The following is a 19,819-nucleotide window of genomic DNA, read 5'->3' as shown; positions in this document are numbered from 1 at the left end:
ATGCTGACTCCCCCAGGCAGCGGCAATCGCAGCAGGTCATCCATCAGGACGTTCCACAACGTTGGTCCGAGCACAGAACCCTGCGGACATCCCATGGTGGAGGCCTTCCACAACACGCGGCTACCCGTGATCAGGCCCACCCGGCGCCCAGAGAAGTACCCCGCTAGCATCTTGTAGATGTTCGGCGGGCAGCCTCCTCTTTTGGCCTTGACCATGATCATGGGCCACCACGCGTTGTCGAACGCACCAGAGATGTCAAGATAGACAGCTTGGACATAGCGCGCTGTGGACGTCTTGCCAGCACCTATAACGGCGTTAAGTGCCGTGACCGTGGACTTACCCCGAGAGAATCCGTGTTGGCAGTCCGAGATCCCGTTGGAAATCTGAGGCGCACAGTATAACATTACGCGTTCAAGTAACTTGCCTAGGACAGAGAGAAGCGTAATTGGACGGTACGCTTTTGGGTCAGTGAGTGGCTTTCCGTTGCCCTTTGGCAGGACCAAGAGACGACCGTCCTTCCAGACGTCCNATCTTATAGATGTTAGGCGGGCATCCTCCCCTTTTCACCTTGACCATGATCATGGGCCACCAAGCATTGTCGAACGCACCAGAAATGTCAAGGAAGATCGCTTGGACATAGCGCGCCGTGGACGTCCTGCCGGTACCTATGACGGCGTCAAGTGCCGAGACCGTGGACTTACCCGGAGAGAACCCATGCTGACAGTCCGAAATGCCACTGGATATCTGCGGCGCACACCACAGCATGACACGTTCAAGTAACTTACCAAGGACGGACAGAAGCGTGATCGGACGGTACGCTTTTGGATCGGTGAGCGGCTTGTCATTGCCCTTTGGCAGGACCACGAGACGACCGTCCTTCCAGACGTCCGGGAAGACGCCTTCATCTATGCAGCGGGCATACACCAAGTGGAATTCCACCGATGCAGCGGCCCAGACTTGGCGCAAAATCCTGGCGGTGACCCCGTCGAGCCCTGGTGCCGTGTTAGGCAACTGCCTAATCATGATTCCCAAATACTCACGAGTAGGAGGAAGGGCGGCGGGACCCGCAGGGAGGNGGCAATGGCAATCGCAGCAAGTCGTCCATCAGGACGTTCCACAGTGTTGGTCCGAGCACGGATCCCTGCGGACACCCCATGGTGGAGACCTTCCACAACACCCGGCTACCCGCGATCAGGCCAACCCGGCGTCCAGAGAAGTAGCTCGCCAACATCTTATAGATGTTAGGCGGGCATCCTCCCCTTTTCACCTTGACCATGATCATGGGCCACCAAGCATTGTCGAACGCACCAGAAATGTCAAGGAAGATNGCCCAGACTTGGCGCAACATCCTGGCGGTGACCCCGTCGAGCCCTGGTGCCGTGTTAGGCAATTGCCTAATTATGAATCCCAGGTAGTCTCTAGAAGGAGGAAGGGCGTTGGGACCTGAGGGGAGGATGGCAGCCGAGATCCGCACCTGTTTGTGATGCTCTGTGTCCTTAGACGGGTCGTCGTCCGGGCACAGCGCATGCACAAGGCCGTGCATGGCCTCATCAACCGTCCCCGCATGTCCTTCGGCAAACTTGGTGCCATTCACGATGTTAGCTGGAGGGCGAGTCCTCCCGCTAGCCACTCGGTAGGCCAGGCCCCAAGGGTCCTGATTGCCGGACTCGGCAAGCCTCCGGTAAAACGCGCGTTCCGTTTCTTCCTTCCTCCTCCTGTAGAGTGCCCTATGCTTGTGGAAGGAGTCCCTAGTGGACTCCTCCTCGACACCGCCTCGCTTTCGCGATCGCTGCCATCTCCGGCGTGAAGCGCCACAACTCCTACGCAACTGCTCCAACTCACTGGTCCACCATTCGTATCCCGCGTCACGGGTCTTCCTCTTTGGACCGAGGGTTTGTTGAGCAGATTGGATAATCACGTTAGTGAAATCCCTGCTTACCACATGGGCAGGATTGTCGAAGGTGAGCCCCCCCATGCGCGCATGGATGTCGTCCCGGAAACGGTCCCACCTAACTCCCCGATCCCGAAACCCCAGAGGCTCCTCAATATGCTCACTATGCTCGCGTTGCGTACATCTTCGGTAGTTGAGTGGCCTGACCACAAAGGAGATGAGTCGGTGGTCCGAGGTGCTTGCTTCTTCATGAACTGTCCAGTCTTGTATCTTGACGCCACGTGTAGACAAGGTGATGTCAACATTCGACTCTCCGTTGACAGTGGAGAAGGTGGGCGGCCGGCCCTCCGCGTTGTGAAGGTCAAGGCAGCGATAAAATCCTCAACCGCCGCACGCCTGTGATCTTCGGTCCGGCCGCGTCCCCTCGACTGTTGTTCTGTGCAGTGCCACAGGGGCGAATGTGCGTTACAGTCAACGCCGATTATTATCTCCTTCCCTCGCAGTTGATCGAGTACACGCTCCAAGTGCTCGAGGTGTGGGTCAATCTCATCTCCGTATTTAAAGTAGGCGGAGATCAGGTAGATGTTATGCGCCTGGACATGTACAACAAAGCAGTCCTCCGTTGAAAGGTGATGCAGGGCTGCGACAGCTAAGTCTGGCTGGCGGACGAAGACTCCCGCACGGGAGGTGGGGCCGGACTGGACGATAAACTGGGACCTCGAGTATTGTTCTTGGACTAGAACAATGTCGAGTCCCAGCTCACGCGCCAGCGCCGGCAGTTCCTCCGTGGCGAGCGCCGCGCCCGCCAGGTTGAGCTGTCCCACTCGGAGTGGCCTAGGATGGAATGTAGTTGGTAGCTGCCACCAGCCTTCCCTCGGCGTAAGCCCTCGCCGGGCAGTGTTGCGATGCCGTGGTGTGGGTGTCCGCTCCTGGCTTTTTGAAGCGCGAACACGTGGCGCAGATCGGTGTGGCGGTCTTGCAGTCCTTGGTGCGGTGTTCCGTGCTACAACACTTACCGCAGTAAGCGGAGGAGGTTAGTATCCCCCCCACCGGCGGCACCGAGCGTTGCGCAGTGGCGCGGCGCTCCACGCATTGCCGCTGCGGTGGTACCTCGTCCGGTGACGGCAGGGAGCGCTTCTCGCTGACTCCTGGGATGGTCGTAGTGGTGGGGGTAGTCGGCGGGCTGCGGCCGATGCTGTGCCGGGGGGCGAATGGCGAGACGTCTTCGTCACGCCTCGACATAGTCGCAGACAAACGCACACAAACACAAACTTAAAAGTACGTCACTAATTAAAATAGTTAAAATCGGCGAAATATTCGCCGAAATGTTCGCCGAGTAACTCGGCAAGTGGACACGGGTCACCGGCTAACTGTCTGTGTGGACCCCCTAACAGATGGCGAATGTTCGCAAGTCGGTCGCCGGGAGACGATTCGTCCGCACACGGTAGACGAATGTTCCCACGTTGGTCGCCGGGAGACGATTCGTCCGCGCGCGGACGATTTTGACCGCGCGTTAAGAATATGCCTTTGGGCTAACTGGCGAAGACGCGCAGTCCCAGGGCCGTGGGCGCCCAATGCCGGACTTTGGAAAAATATTCCAAAATGGAACACGCCTATCTGGCAACACCGAGCGCAAACGTCAGTATCAAAAAAGTGTCAATGTCACTGTCAACGTCAAACCGCACGTGGTCCGCACGCGGTCTGCATGCGGTTTGTCCTAACCTAAGAGCACATACATGAAAACGCCTGAAAGAGGTTCAGGTTTTACAACACAGTAAAAGTACAAATACAAAAACTAATAATAAAGAAACACCGCGTCCTTTCGCACTCTTGTACTCCCTTATGGCAATCCAAGTTCCTTAGCACAGTAATCAGCACCGAAACACAAGTATTACAGTTTTAATACACTGTGGCCGTACACATATACACTCGTATAGCACAGAGCGCGGAAAACTTTGCGAAAAACACGCGAAATTCGTAGAAAATCCGCGGAAAGCACGAACCACGCGGTCCAGTACCCACGCGGCGGCCGCGGAGCGATCGACACGCACGTCCGCACTCGACGACGGCCGGCGCGCGAGTCGACCACCCGCAGGGTCCCCCTTCAGGACCATCGGAAGCCGCCCCGCGCCGCCCCACCTTCGCGGATATCATTAAGACCTCCGCGAGGGAATACCCAATGCCTGCCCCCAGTGGCCCCGTCCTGGCCGTGTACCCGGTGGAGGCCAACACCACCTTGAAGACTGCCGAGGAGACCAAAACGGCCTTGAAACAGGCTGTCAACCCGCGCACAACCCGTCTGCAGACTACCAGCATCGAGGCCGCGAACCGGTTCAGGGCCGCGGTCCCCGACACCCTGCGCGTGGTCGAGCCCCGCCCTCGCCTGCCCCGTGTGGCCATCCATGGCCTGTCTGCTGACGTAAAGACCGATGACTTTTTGGACATGCTCCACGAGCAGAACCTGGAGCTGGACCAGGAGTGGCCGCTTGAAGAAGGAGGGCAGGGTGGCCTTCAAGAAAAACCGCCCGCGCAGCCGCGATACGACGGTCATCCTGGAGGTGACATCCGCCCTTCGCGCCCGTCTCGTACAACAGGGGACATTATACTTGGTGTGGGACGTCTGCCGCGTAGAAGACTACGTGGGCGTGACGTGCTGCACCAAGTGTCAGCTTTACGGACACCCGGAGCGGTACTGCCGGTCCACAGAGGCGTACTGCGGGAAGTGCTGCAGCACAGAGCACCGATCCGCCGACTGCACTGCGGAGACATCACGCTGCGCGACCTGCACCCGCTTCAAGAAGCCGGGTGCAGAGGGACATACCACTGCATCTCCGCAGTGCCCAGCTAGATTGTTTGCAGAGAGCAGGATGGTTGCCGCTACCAGATATAGCGTTCGCTAGCGGGACACTACAGGTAGGGCAGATCAACCTGGCGGGCGCGGCGCTTGCCACGGAGGAGCTGCCGGCGCTGGCGCGCGAGCTGGGACTCGACATCGTTCTAACCCAAGAACAGTACTCGAGGTCCCAGTTCATCATCCAGACCGGCCCCACCTCCCGTGCGGGCGTCTTCGTCTGCCGGCCGGACCTAACCGTCGCGGCACTCCACCACCTCTCCACGGTCGACTGCTTCGTCGTGCATGTGCGGGAGGTCGATGCCTACCTGGTATCGGCCTACTTCAAGTACGGCGACAGCATCGACCCGCACCTTCAACACCTGGAGACAGTAATGGAGGCCCTACGCGGCAAGTGCGTCATCATAGGCGTGGACAGCAATGCCCACTCTGTCATGTGGCATTGTAGCGAGGAGCAGTGCCGCGGCCGAGGCCGCGTTGAAGACCACCGCAGGGACGCGGTTGAGGATTTTATCCTAGGCCGCTCCCTCCTACTGCACAACACTGAAGACCAGCCAGCGACCTTCAGCACTGCCAACGGCGAGTCCAATGTGGATCTCACTTTGTCCACAAGGGGAATTCGCATCTCCAAATGGAGAGTGCACCCGGAGGCCAGCACATCCGATCATCGCCTCATAACATTCGAGGTATGCCAGCCGTCCCTTAGATCGAATTTGGAGCGCACAGAGCCAATCGAGGAGCCTCGGGGGTTTCGGGATCGGGGGGTCAGTTGGGTCTACTTTCGGGACACGATTCACTGGAGCATGGGTCGCATCGATTTTCGCAAGCCTGCCAACGAGGTAAGCAGGGACTTCACAGACGTGATTGTCCGGTCTGCTCAAACAGCCCTCGGTCACAAGAGGAAGACCCGGGAAGCAGGCTACGAATGGTGGACTCCTGAGCTGGATCGGCTTCGCAAGAAGTGTGGCGCTTCACGCCGGGTGTGGCAGAGGTCGCGGAAGCGTGGTGGCCTTGCGGAGGAGGTGGCAAGGGACGCGTTTCACCGCGACCGGACGCTGTATCGGAGGAGGAAGGAAGAAACCGAGGTCGCGTACTTCCGGGGGCTTGCCGAGTCCGGCAACCAAGACCCTTGGGGTCTGGCCTACCGAGTCGCCAGCGGGCGGAACCGTCCTCCCGCTAACGTGGTCAACGGCACGAAGTTCGCCGAGGGACACGCGGGGAGCGTTGATGAAGCCATGCACGGTCTTGTGCATGCGCTGTGCCCGGACGACGATCCGTCTAAGGACACAGCGTACCACAACCAGGTGCGGACCTCGGCTGCCATCCTCCCTGCGGGTCCCGCCGCCCTTCCTCCTACTCGTGAGTATTTGGGGATCATGATTAGGCAGTTGCCTAACACGGCACCAGGGCTCGACGGGGTCACCGCCAGGATTTTGCGCCAAGTCTGGGCCGCTGCATCGGTGGAATTCCACTTGGTGTATGCCCGCTGCATAGATGAAGGCGTCTTCCCGGACGTCTGGAAGGACGGTCGTCTCGTGGTCCTGCCAAAGGGCAACGACAAGCCGCTCACCGATCCAAAAGCGTACCGTCCGATCACGCTTCTGTCCGTCCTTGGTAAGTTACTTGAACGTGTCATGCTGTGGTGTGCGCCGCAGATATCCAGTGGCATTTCGGACTGTCAGCATGGGTTCTCTCCGGGTAAGTCCACGGTCTCGGCACTTGACGCCGTCATAGGTACCGGCANTCGGTCGCCGGGAGACGATTCGTCCGCACACGGTAGACGAATGTTCCCACGTTGGTCGCCGGGAGACGATTCGTCCGCGCACGGACGATTTTGACCGCGCGTTAAGAATATGCCCTTGGGCTAACTGGCGAAGACGCGCAGTCCCAGGGCCGTGGGCGCGCAATGCCGCACTTAGAAAAATTATTCCAAAATGGAACACGCCTATATATTACACTGGCAACACCGGGCGCAGACGTCAGTGTCGATAAACGTCAAAGTCAATGTCAATGTCAAACCGCACGTGGTCCGCACGCGGTCTGCATGCGGTTTGTCCTAACCTAGAAACATACACATGAAATCGCCTGAAAAGGTCCAAATTTCAGCACACAGTAAAAATACAGTAACTAATATTAAGAAAAATGAGACACCGCGTCCNTCAACTATTTCTGTCCAGCAGTAAAAGAGGAGTAGGCTTTACAAAATGCCCATTTAGCGCGGATTGAGGACACTAATCGCCTTAAGCACATAAGCACCTGTGTCAGAGGTAGCCGCTCTTCCATAGCATAGCATTGTAAAAAACCTTGGTAGGGTGCAGTAAACATTTCAAACCAAAAGAAAAACAAAAATGAAAGTTAAAGTTAAACATCGAGACTATGTAAAACTTAAATAATTAAATTAAGTACATGTTCAATTAAAAGTATAATTTAAATTAGTGAGCCAAATAAAGTAACAGTAAGTATGTGGTGTGTGTGTGTGTAAATATGTGTGAATGTGGTGTGTGTGTGTGTGTGTGTGTGTGTGTGTNCCCCAGCCTCCACAGTGAGGCTTTTTAGCCTCTGAAGGGCGTCAACCGTCGACCTGTCATGTAAACCAAAGCAGTAATGCCAACGTCACGAAAATTAATTAGGTTCCACAATATCGAAATATGACGATTGAATATGTAAAGTTAAACCAAAATAAGACGAAGTTTTGAGGTGGTTTGAGTTTTGTTGCATAAAAATAATCTTTAACTTTTTTTTTCTTTTTTTTATCGGGAGTGCTGGGCCCCTGGTCATAGTGGGCCCCTGGCCATAGTGGGCCCCTAGGCACTGGCCTAAAGTGCCTTATGGATAATACGGCACTGAGCAAATCGAGTGTGTACGTTAGTTATATGGGCCACTTTATCTTTCCTTCTTTTTGTTACATTATTAGAGCAGAACTCCATAGAAAGATGTCTTCTTAAAATAGCATAAAGTATATACATATAGCTTTCTAACCGTCAGTAAGCCATCATTAGCGTATAAAGTATGAGTTGGAAATATCCTTTTCTTGAAAAAACATGACCTTCAAAAAGACCTCTGGGCACGTTCGACCTCCAGAAATTTTGTCTTAAGTGCACCTCCCCATAAAGCAATACAGTATATTGTGACTGACTGTGCTAAAGCGACGTACCTATATATCCTTTGACAATTGTTTATCCGCGATATGTCTCAGTTCTTTAAATATCCAAATCAGTTTCCGCAGCCTACTGGAGACTAGTTCAATATGGTTATGCCAGTTAAGTTTTTGATCCAGTATGACCCCAAGGTATCTAGTCGATTTAACCTTAATGATTTCAGGACAAGCACAATTTAGAATAGAAGTAGAGAAATTACAGTTATGCATTTTGATTTTAAAAGTTGTGTAAAGAACTTTAGCTACTGTAAGTTTAGAGTTGTTACATATATGTAAATGGCACAAAGTGACAGGAAGTTAAAAAGACAAAGCGCTTTAATTTTAAATTGAAAGTTGTTAATGAGGTATGATTGTTCTCAAGGCTTCGCTCAGCAGCCTAGGTAGGCAATGATTTGTTGCAGGAATAAATAACTATTGCGTAATACGGAGGTCTAAATATTATGTTCTGTTATGACATCAATTCACTCCTACTATGGGAGAATACCAAAAAAGCAAATGCATATTAATACTACTTTTACAAGACAGGAAGAAATATCTACAAATTAATGTTTACAACTCTTTTGTCTTATAGCTAATAGCGATCTCTTCCATTACTCATGAATAATAGGTTAATTCATCAATTAATTATGATACGGGACTATTCCCACCTCTCGTTCCCACCACTGCAACTCGTGTGTACTAGCCAGGATCTACAGCTTGACCGCCACAAAAACCCAACCAATGAAGGTCAAGTTTGTCCCGGGGGAAAGTCAAACTGTCATTGGACCCGCAACGAAATTAATTAGAAGAACAACAGGAGGAGTTCCAATTAATTAGGATAATGCCTGGTATGAGACGACAAGTACAAAATATTATTAAACAAAATAAAAAAGACGTTGTAAAACTTTCATTCAGATAAAAAATCCATATAACTTAGAGTAGGTAACCACAGTGCGTACACAGATTGTCATTTGTCATCGATAATGCTTAAATTGATATCTCGAAAATTGAGATGCTCTAGTATAGCGATAAGAAAACAAACCACTTGACCCAAAAAAGTATACTACACTCGCGAGCAAAACTATGGAATCACTTACATGAAGTTGTTTCCACGCGATCTTGTGTACTAACGAATTTGTTAGTAACAAAAAAAGTGGCACCATGTGGAGCTGACATACGACAGCCCGCTGGCTGAGCCCTGCTTGCAATAGTGCAAGAATTTGTGCTGCTTCTGAAGGTGTAGAATCCCAGGTAAAGTGTCAAAAGAAGCTGAGATGTGTATGGATCAACTTGTAAAAGCAAAAATCCGAAAATACGTGCTTTTATAGGGGGTAAATGGGCCGCAACTCGCGACGTATCAAACAGTTGATACATGTCTTTTTCCTTACTTCTTCACATCAGCCGCGATATCTTTTTAAATACTGGTATGAATTAAATGAATTTGGTATCAGTTTAAAGGTAAAAGTTTAATCTTTAAAATGGTGCCACTTTTTTTGTTACTAACAAATTCGTTAGTACACAAGATCGCGTGGAAACAACTTCATGTAAGTGATTCCATAGTTTTGCTCGCGAGTGTAGATGGTCATTATTCAAGTATTTACTTAGATTGATTTTATTGACAAGGTAACTGAGTTTATTCCGCCAGTTTTCTTCAGTTACATTGAGCCCTGGAAGGGGCCTACATGGCTGAGATGATGATGATGATGATGACCAACATATTACCTGACTTACTACCTTCAATAATCCGAGTGCAAGTCATTGACTAATTCCTAGCAAAGTAAACAGGTTCCTTAATTAATTCTAAGACAATATAATTCTCCGCAGCTACTTGGGTGCGATCAGTATGCGTTCATTCAAGGTAGATCATGCGAATAGAAATTGACTAAAATAAACTATTGATAACTTTACTTGAAAAAATACTGCCGTTCGCCTTAATATGATATAAATAAAACTATAGTCGAAAATAGTTAGCAAGATCACAGTTGTGTTTTTAGAGGTCTGTCTGTAACTATCAACATTAACACAATTTATTTAATGTTAGCGTGGCATCGCACTGAGCGAGGAGTTCCGGGTTCGATTCCAACAAAGTCGTGCGTGACAATAGTTTAGTATTTTCTGATTTGGCACGTGTGACAATATGACGCATCAATATTTACACTGCGGGACCTTAGGGGGCGTCCATAAATTACGTGAGGCTTTTAGGGGGGGGGAGGGGGTCAACAAAAACCTCACCAAATCTCACGTGGGGGAGAGGGGGGGTCTCGGGAAATATCACGTATTTTTTTTTTCCAAAATTACCCCCTAAGGGGGTGAAATGGGGGTCCAAAGTTTGTAGGGCGAAACAAAATTAGTTGCACTATTTAATTCGAAACTTCACAGGAGTACTCCTATGGATAAATTAATAAACACGTGTTTCAGGTTATTTCAGAATTCAACCCCTAAAAGGGGGAAATGGGGTAAAAATGTCTAAAAATCAACATGAGTATTTATTACTGATACATGGCGTTGTCCGTTTTAAGTGACATAACATTTGTAACCTTGAAATGAATGAAAAAAAATCGATATTTTTTTACAGTTTTGGCAATAATCGTCAGTTTTATTCCTTATTATTCTAAAATCAGTCAATAAAGCACAAGAACAAGTGTAATACCCACAGTGTTGCCATATTTATCAACAGCGAAAACTTGACCTTGCTGTTGCAGTTATTCAACTGTCTTAATTTTTAAAATTCGCGGTTTTTTATGGAACTACTGCCCCGTGTTTCACATAAAATATCATGCTTTTTATAAAATATCCCTTGAAAGTCGATAAATTGCTTTAATTTAGATTCTGTAGGCAATTGTTTGACATGTCCTTTATAACGGACAGAAACCATTTAAGGGTTAAATGCTAGCTGTTGACTGTACAAATGACCATGACGCCTTGAATAAAACCGGCCACTGGCTGCCACAAGGACATTCCTCGAGAATCCCGATTATTGTTGTCAGAACGCCACTGGAATTCATTGCAGTGGACAATCCACATTACAGGTCAGTGCCTTGTTAGCTCAAGGGTGCTCACACATACGAGCTAAGTCGACTTCAGTGTAAGTACTTAGGATTACAGACAAGAGCTTAGGAAAGGATCAATCACATGAGCAGAATATTGTCCACAAAATCAACGATTTCGCGTTTTAATAGGCAGCTCTACAATTTTAATAAAAATTAAAACTACGCCGATAAATTATTGTATGAGGTATTATTTTCTAAAAAACGTTATTTAAAAAAAAGTTACGTTTAATCAACGAATTAATTCGTTGCTTTTGGAGGACCAAAATGAAACAAGTAGGCCTGTAAACCAGTATAGTGACATTAGGATGAGGAAGTAGGTACCTACCTCATTTTATCGTACAGAGAAAATAAAAGAACTTCAACAATATCAAAAGCCTAGTTAAACTTGAAAAGTTGTTGTCCTTTGGCTGTGCTTCGCTTCAGCCGAAACAGGAAATAATATTCGCCATGAAAGATCACACAATTTCATGGGGTCTAACCTATTCCTTACATACGTAGAGATAGGAAGGCACATAATAACAACATACCGATTGGATCCTAGATAGGGGGGTATCTGAAAACAACTAGTCAATTGAGATAACACCTACTTTTCAAGAGCTGCATTTTATTTATTGAAAACACTATAATGGTCACTTGTACGAATATGAAAATCTTATTGTTACCGTACCTACTTACAGCAAATAAATGAAAATATGTCAGCTTTTCACACAATAATTCATTTTGAAGAATTTGTTCAAGAATTTTATAAAAACAGTGCCGAGCGAGGCACCGTTGGCGAAATCAATCGCGCCGGTTCCATTCCCGGTGTGGTCTCTAGTTCAGTGGCACTAGCAATAACTCGGTGTAATAATAAAGTAAAAATATTTATACATATTTTCCCAATTGGATATTGATATTGGATAAAACTAATAAACGTATTATACATTTTTAACAAGGATTTTTAACTTCGTATCTTTAAAATATGTTAAACGAAATTGAGCATTTTACAGTAGGTACTTATTATAATGTGATTTTACCTTGTCCATATGTGGGGTTATTTCTCGTTTTGTACTTGACAGGTTAAAAAACGTCTTCCACATTGAAAAATCTGTTTTTATACGCGTGAAAACGAGTCTTTGCCGTATCTTAGGTCGATGACTCGCTGCAAGCAAAACGTATTTACCAAAGTACCTACTTATATCTACTCGGACAACTCATTAGGCGTAATGTGCGTGCTCCATTAGCCTACGATGGAACTTGCCATCTTAAAAAGTAGTTCAAACGATATTGCAAGTGTACACCTGTAGGCCTAAGATGCGCGCCGCGATAAGCGGTTTATCACGCCATTTGATCGATTTTGCCCATACACTTTGACGTCGATAAAAGTTATCACAACGCGCATCCTAGGCCTACTGGCCAATGGAAATTAGATAAACTACTAATAATGGTAACTTATTTTAACGACTGCTTTGATTTTAAAATGCTTCACACCAACTACGATATAAAACATCGAGCGTGAATGGGCAAGCATAGAGCAATATCATCATATTGTCATTTAGTATCCACTGTAGCACCTCTGTACTTTACCAGAGACAAATGGAGGATTTAGGCTACACTTCCCAGCTGGCCAGACGGTTGAGGTAGCCACAACGATATTATCATTGATTGATAAAAATGTTTTGATTCTACTTAACAATACCAATGCAACTCGACAGAGGAGAAGGAATTGAGTGGGTACTTATAGAAGTACCCACATACGTGCGTGATCCTTATCAGTTTTCCGGCACGTTTGTGTCTGGCAAGATCAGTGTCGTTGTGAGGAAAGTGGCCACGCGATTAGTCAAGGTAGAGTGCAACACAATAAGTAAAAACTTGTATTTTTTCTGTCTGTCTTAATTAAACAAGATATTAATTATTAGGTTAACGTGAATAATTCCAGTCTGTACTTTCATTAAAATTAAAATCATTCATTTAATGATGGAACGTGAGAATTAACTGCGCAGTGAACTTATGCCAAAATAACATTATAGGTACTTACTTATATTGTAGGTATTTAGTAAGTCTAAGTAACTAAACAATAGGTAGGTAGGTACTCTGGTAGGCAACTTGAGATTGAATTGAATAAAAAAACTTCTTAATAAAATTAATATAGGGGAGACTGGGGCTGGTTCNGCCACATACCGGTACACTATACTATACTATTATAAGTACACTGGTTATCACAAAAATCGGCCCACCTACGTTTTACAGGAAAACTCGTTTCTACTGACACAATCATGGTGCCCCAACAATATTGGTGTCATTTGAAAGCCCAATAAATATCCTTAAAGAAAATCACATTTAATTTCCTAATAAACGATTAACATATACAATAAATGTGACTTGAAAAACTTGAAAAAAGACCTCACTTTGGGCTCACCTCTGGGATCAATTAGACCAATTTTTATGGTTATAATACCAAATAATGATCTCACGTGTCCTCTTTAACAGATGGATAGCGATTAATCCCAACTTAACAGTTTTATAGCCATAAAAGTTGCGTAAGCGTAACTAACTATTTTTTGAAGAAGTGACTCTGGATTCTTCTACAGACACATTTTCGGGGTAAAAACATTTCCTTTAATGAAATGAAGTTTAGAACTAGGCTTTTAAATGGTAATAATTCGTACGCCACACCTACGTCAACGTGTTCCTCGCCACATACAGGTACATTATACGTCTATACAAAATACACCTTGAGTGGGAGACGGAGCGCGAGCGCTTTGTGAAGGTGGGCACCGTAGAGATTAGGATAGGACCACCGCCTAGGGTTGCCAACTATACTGTTTTGAACAGTATTATACTGTTTTTCACTAAATTATACGTTTTACTGTTGAACAAAAATAAAGTATACAAAATACTGTTTTCAGCTAGCATCACTAGTATCCATAGATATTTTTAAAAGTAAATGCCCAACACCACATTTAAGTACGCGTTGTAGAGCTATACTGTTTGTTTTTTTTTTAATTCTGTCTGTTTTCCTTCTCCGACCTCTGATATTTTGAAAGAAAAGTTGGCAACCCTACCACCGCCACACTTCCCGTGGTTGTCGTTAGAGGACTAACTTTCAGGTACATTTGGCGTTGAGGAGCTGAACAAATAAAACAAAACAAGTGCGAGTCGGGCTCGCGCACAAAGGGTTCCGTAGCAGCAAATATAATAAACTTATTATGTCAATTTAATCAACCTATCTCAAAAACTATAAGAGATACTTTGATCAAACCAAAAATCGTTGAAAGAGTTAATTAGCATGCATCACCTCTATTTTTTTTAGAATTTTATACCCCGTAGTTATAAAAATAGAGGGGGGGGGACATACTTTTTACGACTTTGAGAGCTGATATCTCAAAAACCGTTCACTTTAAGAAAAATGTTTTTTAGAAAACTTTATATCATTTTAAAAGACCTTTCCATTGATACCCCACACGGGTATGTACATCGAAAAAAAAATCCTATGTCCTTCTCCTGGCTCTAAACTACCTCCCTGACAATTTTCAGCTAAATCGGTTCAGCCGTTCTTGAGTTATAAGTGGAGTAACTAACACGACTTTCTTTTATATAATAGACTAGCTGACCCGGCGAACTTTGTTCCGCCTTAATGGCAATAAATAAGCAGACTTTTTATTTTAATTTCGAACGGGATAAAAAGTATCCTATGTCCTTCTCCTGGCTCTAAACTACCTCCCTGACAATTTTCAGCTAAATCGGTTCAGCCGTTCTTGAGTTATAAGTGGAGTAACTAACACGACTTTCTTTTATATATATAGATATAGATATAGATTAATTTAATTTACCAAAAAAGGTAAAATATAGCGTGAAAGATAACATTTTACTGTAAAAAAAGAAAAATCAAATTTAACCTAGCGGACTTAGTTTATTTATTTCAAACTTATATGCACATAGAACGGTGTACATAAGGCGGACTTAATGCCTTTCGGCATTTTCCTCCAGTCAACCTTAGAGGGCCAAACTGAGAATAAAGTAGGCGGTATAAAATTATTATGAATTTAGAAAATAATAATGGATGACAAAGGGAGAAAAAAAAAGTTAGTTCACGTATAAGAATTTCAATCTCGTTATTTATTGCTCTCTTGTAAAAATTTTCACGTGTAGGTATCAAATTACAGGGGGCACAATTGCATCGAACGGTTGGATGGGGAGAGCACAGTGGGCGCGCTTCTAGAAATCGTTTAGAGTACTGCGCCGCTAAATTGTCCCTGGTGACGACTGTAACTGCAAATCACACGTTAGGGTGCCAAGCTGAGTAGTTCCTGATTCAAATTAGGTATTTATGCATGCTGTTTTACGGGTCTTTTAAATAATATTAAAAATATAACAATATGGGGTTGTTGGCTCAGCAAAAATTTGAGGAGAGGAGGACGCAGATTTAACTATTCTCGTAGGCAATCTTTGAAAACTTTTGGATAACTTTTAGATATGCGCAGATCCTTATGGATTTGAAAAATATTTTTCCAGTCTGTCTTTTATTATAGCTGTCAATCTTAGATATTATAGAACCAGGAGAATATAAGTAAGTTCAATTAAAAGTAAAATTTTATAAAAAAAAAATAAAACCGACTCCAAAAAACCTACACTAAAACGTAGAAAAATAATTACTAATTACCTACTTATTTATTAGGACGAATTAATTATCTCCAGAAGTATCAATCATGGTATACCTACATAAATATTAATAATTAATTCGTCCTAATAAATAAGTAGGTAATTAGTAATTATTTTTCTACGTTTTAGTGTAGGTTTTTTGGAGTCGGTTTTATTTTTTTTTATAAAATTTTACTTATTTCTTGCTTTTTAGTTAACTAATTATTACCTTGATGTTACCACTGAAGGTAGGCAGTACACTGAGACCAAAAAAAATTGGTTCATAATCGGCGGAGATATTGCGTATAAAAAAGTTCATCCCCAATTTTCCACCCTTGGGGGTGAAATATTTTCTTCAAATTCGCATGAAACCACCCTTTTGATAATACCTATTCAACAAAAAAATAATCGTTCAAATTGGTTTATAATCGGCGGAGATATTGCGTATAAAAAAGTTCATCCCCAATTTTCCACCCTTGGGGGTTGTTTTTTTTATTATTAAATTTAAATGGGACCACCCTTGAGATATTACCTATACGCCGAAAAAAGATTTGTTCAAATCGGTTCATAATTGGCGGAGTTATCGCGTAACAAACATAGAAAAAAAAACATACAGGTCGAATTGAGAACCTCCTCCTTTTCTGAAGTCGGTTGAAAAGTAATTGCTTTGCGTTAGTCTCGCTAAAACTCGAGAACGGCTGGGCCGATTTAGATGATTTTGGTTTTGAAATGTTTGCAGCAGTCCAAGGAGAACATTTTACTTATGGTTCGTATAAAATAATAAAATTATGGTTCGAGGTTCGAGTACGGTACGAGGTTCGCCGGGTCAGCTAATTTGCTAATGTAATTTTCAGATATCAGGTACCTAACTAAACTTGTTTGGGTTTTCGGTCGAAATGTTGTTGAATTCTTAAACGCAATGGTGAACTTATATGAATTTTTTACCAGTTTTTAGTGAAGAATTAAGCTACCTGCTCAATTTTTTTCAGATTTTTTTGATGGCTATAAATATCACATTCTCATACTTTTTGAACAGCCCTCGTATACTGCAGTGCTGCAAGCTTACCATGGTTACTTAGTTGCTTCAATGTAGTGGCACGGGCTTAGTATTGTGTGTCATAAAACATTGATAAGGCATTGAAAGCACAAAAGAAATGTTAGAGCTAATATTTTGTATCCTAATTAAATTATAAGGCTTAATTGAGTGTTTTATTTTTTAAGATTGTTAATCCTACCTAGTTTATTAACAAATAGTTAAATTAATTTCTGTGACTTAATTATTTTGAGAGTACTCTATAGGCCAGTAGAATTAGATTTTAAAACGGAAATAATTCCTACAAAAGATTTTATTGCTGTAATGGCTTCATTGGTTGCCCATTAAGACTCTTCTAGGTTTTCGACTTCGACGGAGTTGTGCTTAAGTGGTGGGGGGCCTTATGCTCTACGAGGAATAACTTGCCCTATCAATATTTACTCTACTCTTGTTTAAGCTATAGGTACTAGGCGCAGACCACCGATTTTTAGTCGGCCGATAGTTGGGCCCAATTCTAATTTATAATTTATATGAAGAATCAATCGGTGTAATGTGCGCACTTCCATACATGCCCATACTGATTACCTGTCCGACTAAACTATCGCCCGATAAAAAATCGGTGGTCTGCGCCTAGGCTAAGAGGGAAACTGTTTTCCAATAAAATCGTTTTTACTAATTTAATTTTCTATAAAAAAGACTGAACATGTTTACATTCATTTAAGTTTAATCACTACTGTTGGTGCATTCATAATAAGTATATTGAATAGGCATTGGAATTGATTTTCAAATGTTAGTAAATCATAATTATGACCAGAAGTAATAAGGCGGTAAATAAATATAAAAAAAATACAGCTTTATGTAACAGGTACTCATCTTGATTGGCTTGTTTATACTTAATCAATTTGATTTTACTTACATTGGGTTTTTGAATACAGTTACAGACCTATCTAACAAAAGATCACGATATCTGCAAGCAACGAATCAGTGGTAAAACAATATGGTTTTGATTTTAAAGTAAAACAGACATTAAGTAACCTTATTTTACTAGGATTCTAGCGGAAATACGTGATTTTAACGAAACGGAAGATTCTGTTATTAGCGGTGTTTTCAGCAGATCAAAGACGGTGGTACCACATGTTAAAAAATATTTAAAATAACGAAACTACAGGCTACAGTCATTAAAGTGTAATATTAGTATTGGACAAACCTACATAGGAGTAGAGAGATGTTTGCAAAACACCTACTATTATTTTGATGGTTTACTATGTTACTTTTTGCGAATAATTAAGTAGGTACTTTATTTACCGACAGCACTGCATAAGCTTGATCATAACTTGTCTCGAAACATAATCTTACCTATAGTGGTACCTGCTCAGCACCTGTTTGTTTCTAGTATTCCCACTTTTCAAGTTTCGACTTGCGTTGAGCGAAATAAATATTCTTATTTAAATTAGTTTTCCATTAAAAAAACAATTGAAAACTGTTAAAGTAACCTGAGTTATTATTATAATAAAACAATAACAATGAATAAAAACCAGTTCAAAAACCGCATAAACTTATTTGAGAAATTATACACTATTTTTAAATAAACTCTGCACAAATCGCATTGCATATGAGAGCACAAACTTAACTAGCCTTACACATAAACAAATTAGGAAAACATTTAAAATTACTCACAATATTACACTGTTATCGAGGTATTTGACGCGGCGGCCGGCGCGTGCGCGTCTGTACAGCGCGCTACTGCCCACTGCCACTGCGCGGTGAGATAAGCTGTGTTTTTCGTTAGCGGAAAAACTGCGCGCGAGTTGACTGGTGCAGTCAAAACCAAAGAAATCACCTTCATGCACACTCACGTCTGTCTCACACTCGCGCTACTGCACACAACACTGGCTTATTTTACTCTGAGAATCATAAAAATATCTACCTACCTTAAAATGAATGAGCCTTTGCACGTAAACACCTGTGTGTACAGAGTTGTAGCACCAGTACAGTTTTTTACTATGCCAATAAATAGATTTGTTGAATGACGATTTAAGTAGGTATTGTTGCAATAGAGTATAATACAGTATACCAATGCACTTCCTCTCGATTTACTATTGAGGCTACTAAATCTACTGATTGCATTGCAACCTACCTATAACAATGTGCCAAATATTGGTAAAAACTTAATTGAGGGTAGAAACATCGTAGTCACGTGATCCTAACAGAGAAAAAAATGCGGGAAAGAATAAATAAAAAAATAATATGGAAATGATCTTTGGTTAAGGAAGTTTTACATTTTATAACCTGTTTTTTTTTCCACTACATACTTTGGTAAAAGTTGTCTGCATTCATCAGTAGAGCGCGTTATCGAGAATTGAACTCCAATTACCTAAGTCGTGCGTAGTTAATACAAACAATCGAAGATTCTAAGGCCCGTATTATGAAACGAAAACGAAAATCAATGAAAAAACATTAATTAATAAAGATTTAACCCATCACAGGCTTGAATCTAAGCTAGAGTATGAATCTAGTATAATCCGTTCGTAACTACTATCCTAATTCTGATTCAGGTACAGATATTTTTAAGTTAATTAGGTACAGAGTAGTGCACTGATATGGTGCGTCCAGACTGGGCGAACGGGCTCGCGCGGCAAACTCCACATCTTGCTCACTCAAGAGCAGAGTGAGCAGGATGACAAGCGTGTCGCATGAGCACGTTCGCCCAGTGTGGGAAATCCAGTCAGTGACACGGGACTATTCCCACCTCTCGTTCCCACCACTGCAACTCCTGTGTAGCCAGGATCTAAAGCTTGACCGCCACAAAAACCCAACCAATGAAGGTCAAGTTTGTCCCGGGGAAAGTTAAACTGTTATTGGACCCGCAACGAAATTAATCAGAAGAACATAGGAGGAGTTTGAAATTAAGGTTAGACTTCCCTCCATTGCAAAGCGGATGACAGGTGACAAACAAAGGTTTAAAACCTTTAAGAAAAGATTATGAGCAATTATTTATTTTTATTTTATTTATTTATTATTCATTATTGAGCAATTACATATTTGATCCAAATAGCGTCCTAAATCCTTTTTAGGTTTGTCTAGACACTATTGTTCTCTATACAAATAAAAACAAACGTTTTAGTATAAGCATTCACAACACTTTCAGATATACAAAATATTATTTTAGCGAGTGCGCACTACGATTAATACTAATACTAATTAGCAACTAGGTACCTATATTTTTCACAAAATCGCT

General features: G+C 43.7%; 1 protein-coding gene across 2 annotated transcripts in view; it reads right to left on the bottom strand.

The window, feature by feature from the left end:
* Positions 1-18,676, bottom strand: part of LOC114364854 (proton-coupled amino acid transporter-like protein CG1139) — an 81,068-nt gene extending 62,392 nt beyond the window's left edge. The window contains exon 1 of one of the 2 annotated variants that reach the window (XM_028321187.1): positions 18,513-18,676. The gene's annotated coding sequence lies outside the window, so the exon portion shown is untranslated. Of the gene's footprint in view, positions 1-18,258; positions 18,470-18,512 lie in introns of those variants that run through there. The other variant, XM_028321186.1, reaches the window with a different exon arrangement.
* Between the last annotated feature and the right edge of the window lie 1,143 nt (positions 18,677-19,819).

Source organism: Ostrinia furnacalis, unplaced genomic scaffold, assembly GCF_004193835.3.
Source record: "Ostrinia furnacalis isolate ACB-3 unplaced genomic scaffold, ASM419383v2 OfSCF7477, whole genome shotgun sequence".
NCBI classification, from domain to species: Eukaryota; Metazoa; Arthropoda; class Insecta; order Lepidoptera; family Crambidae; genus Ostrinia; species Ostrinia furnacalis.
Note: the sequence above shows the minus strand (reverse complement) of the source record. Positions and strands in the feature narration are given on the sequence as shown.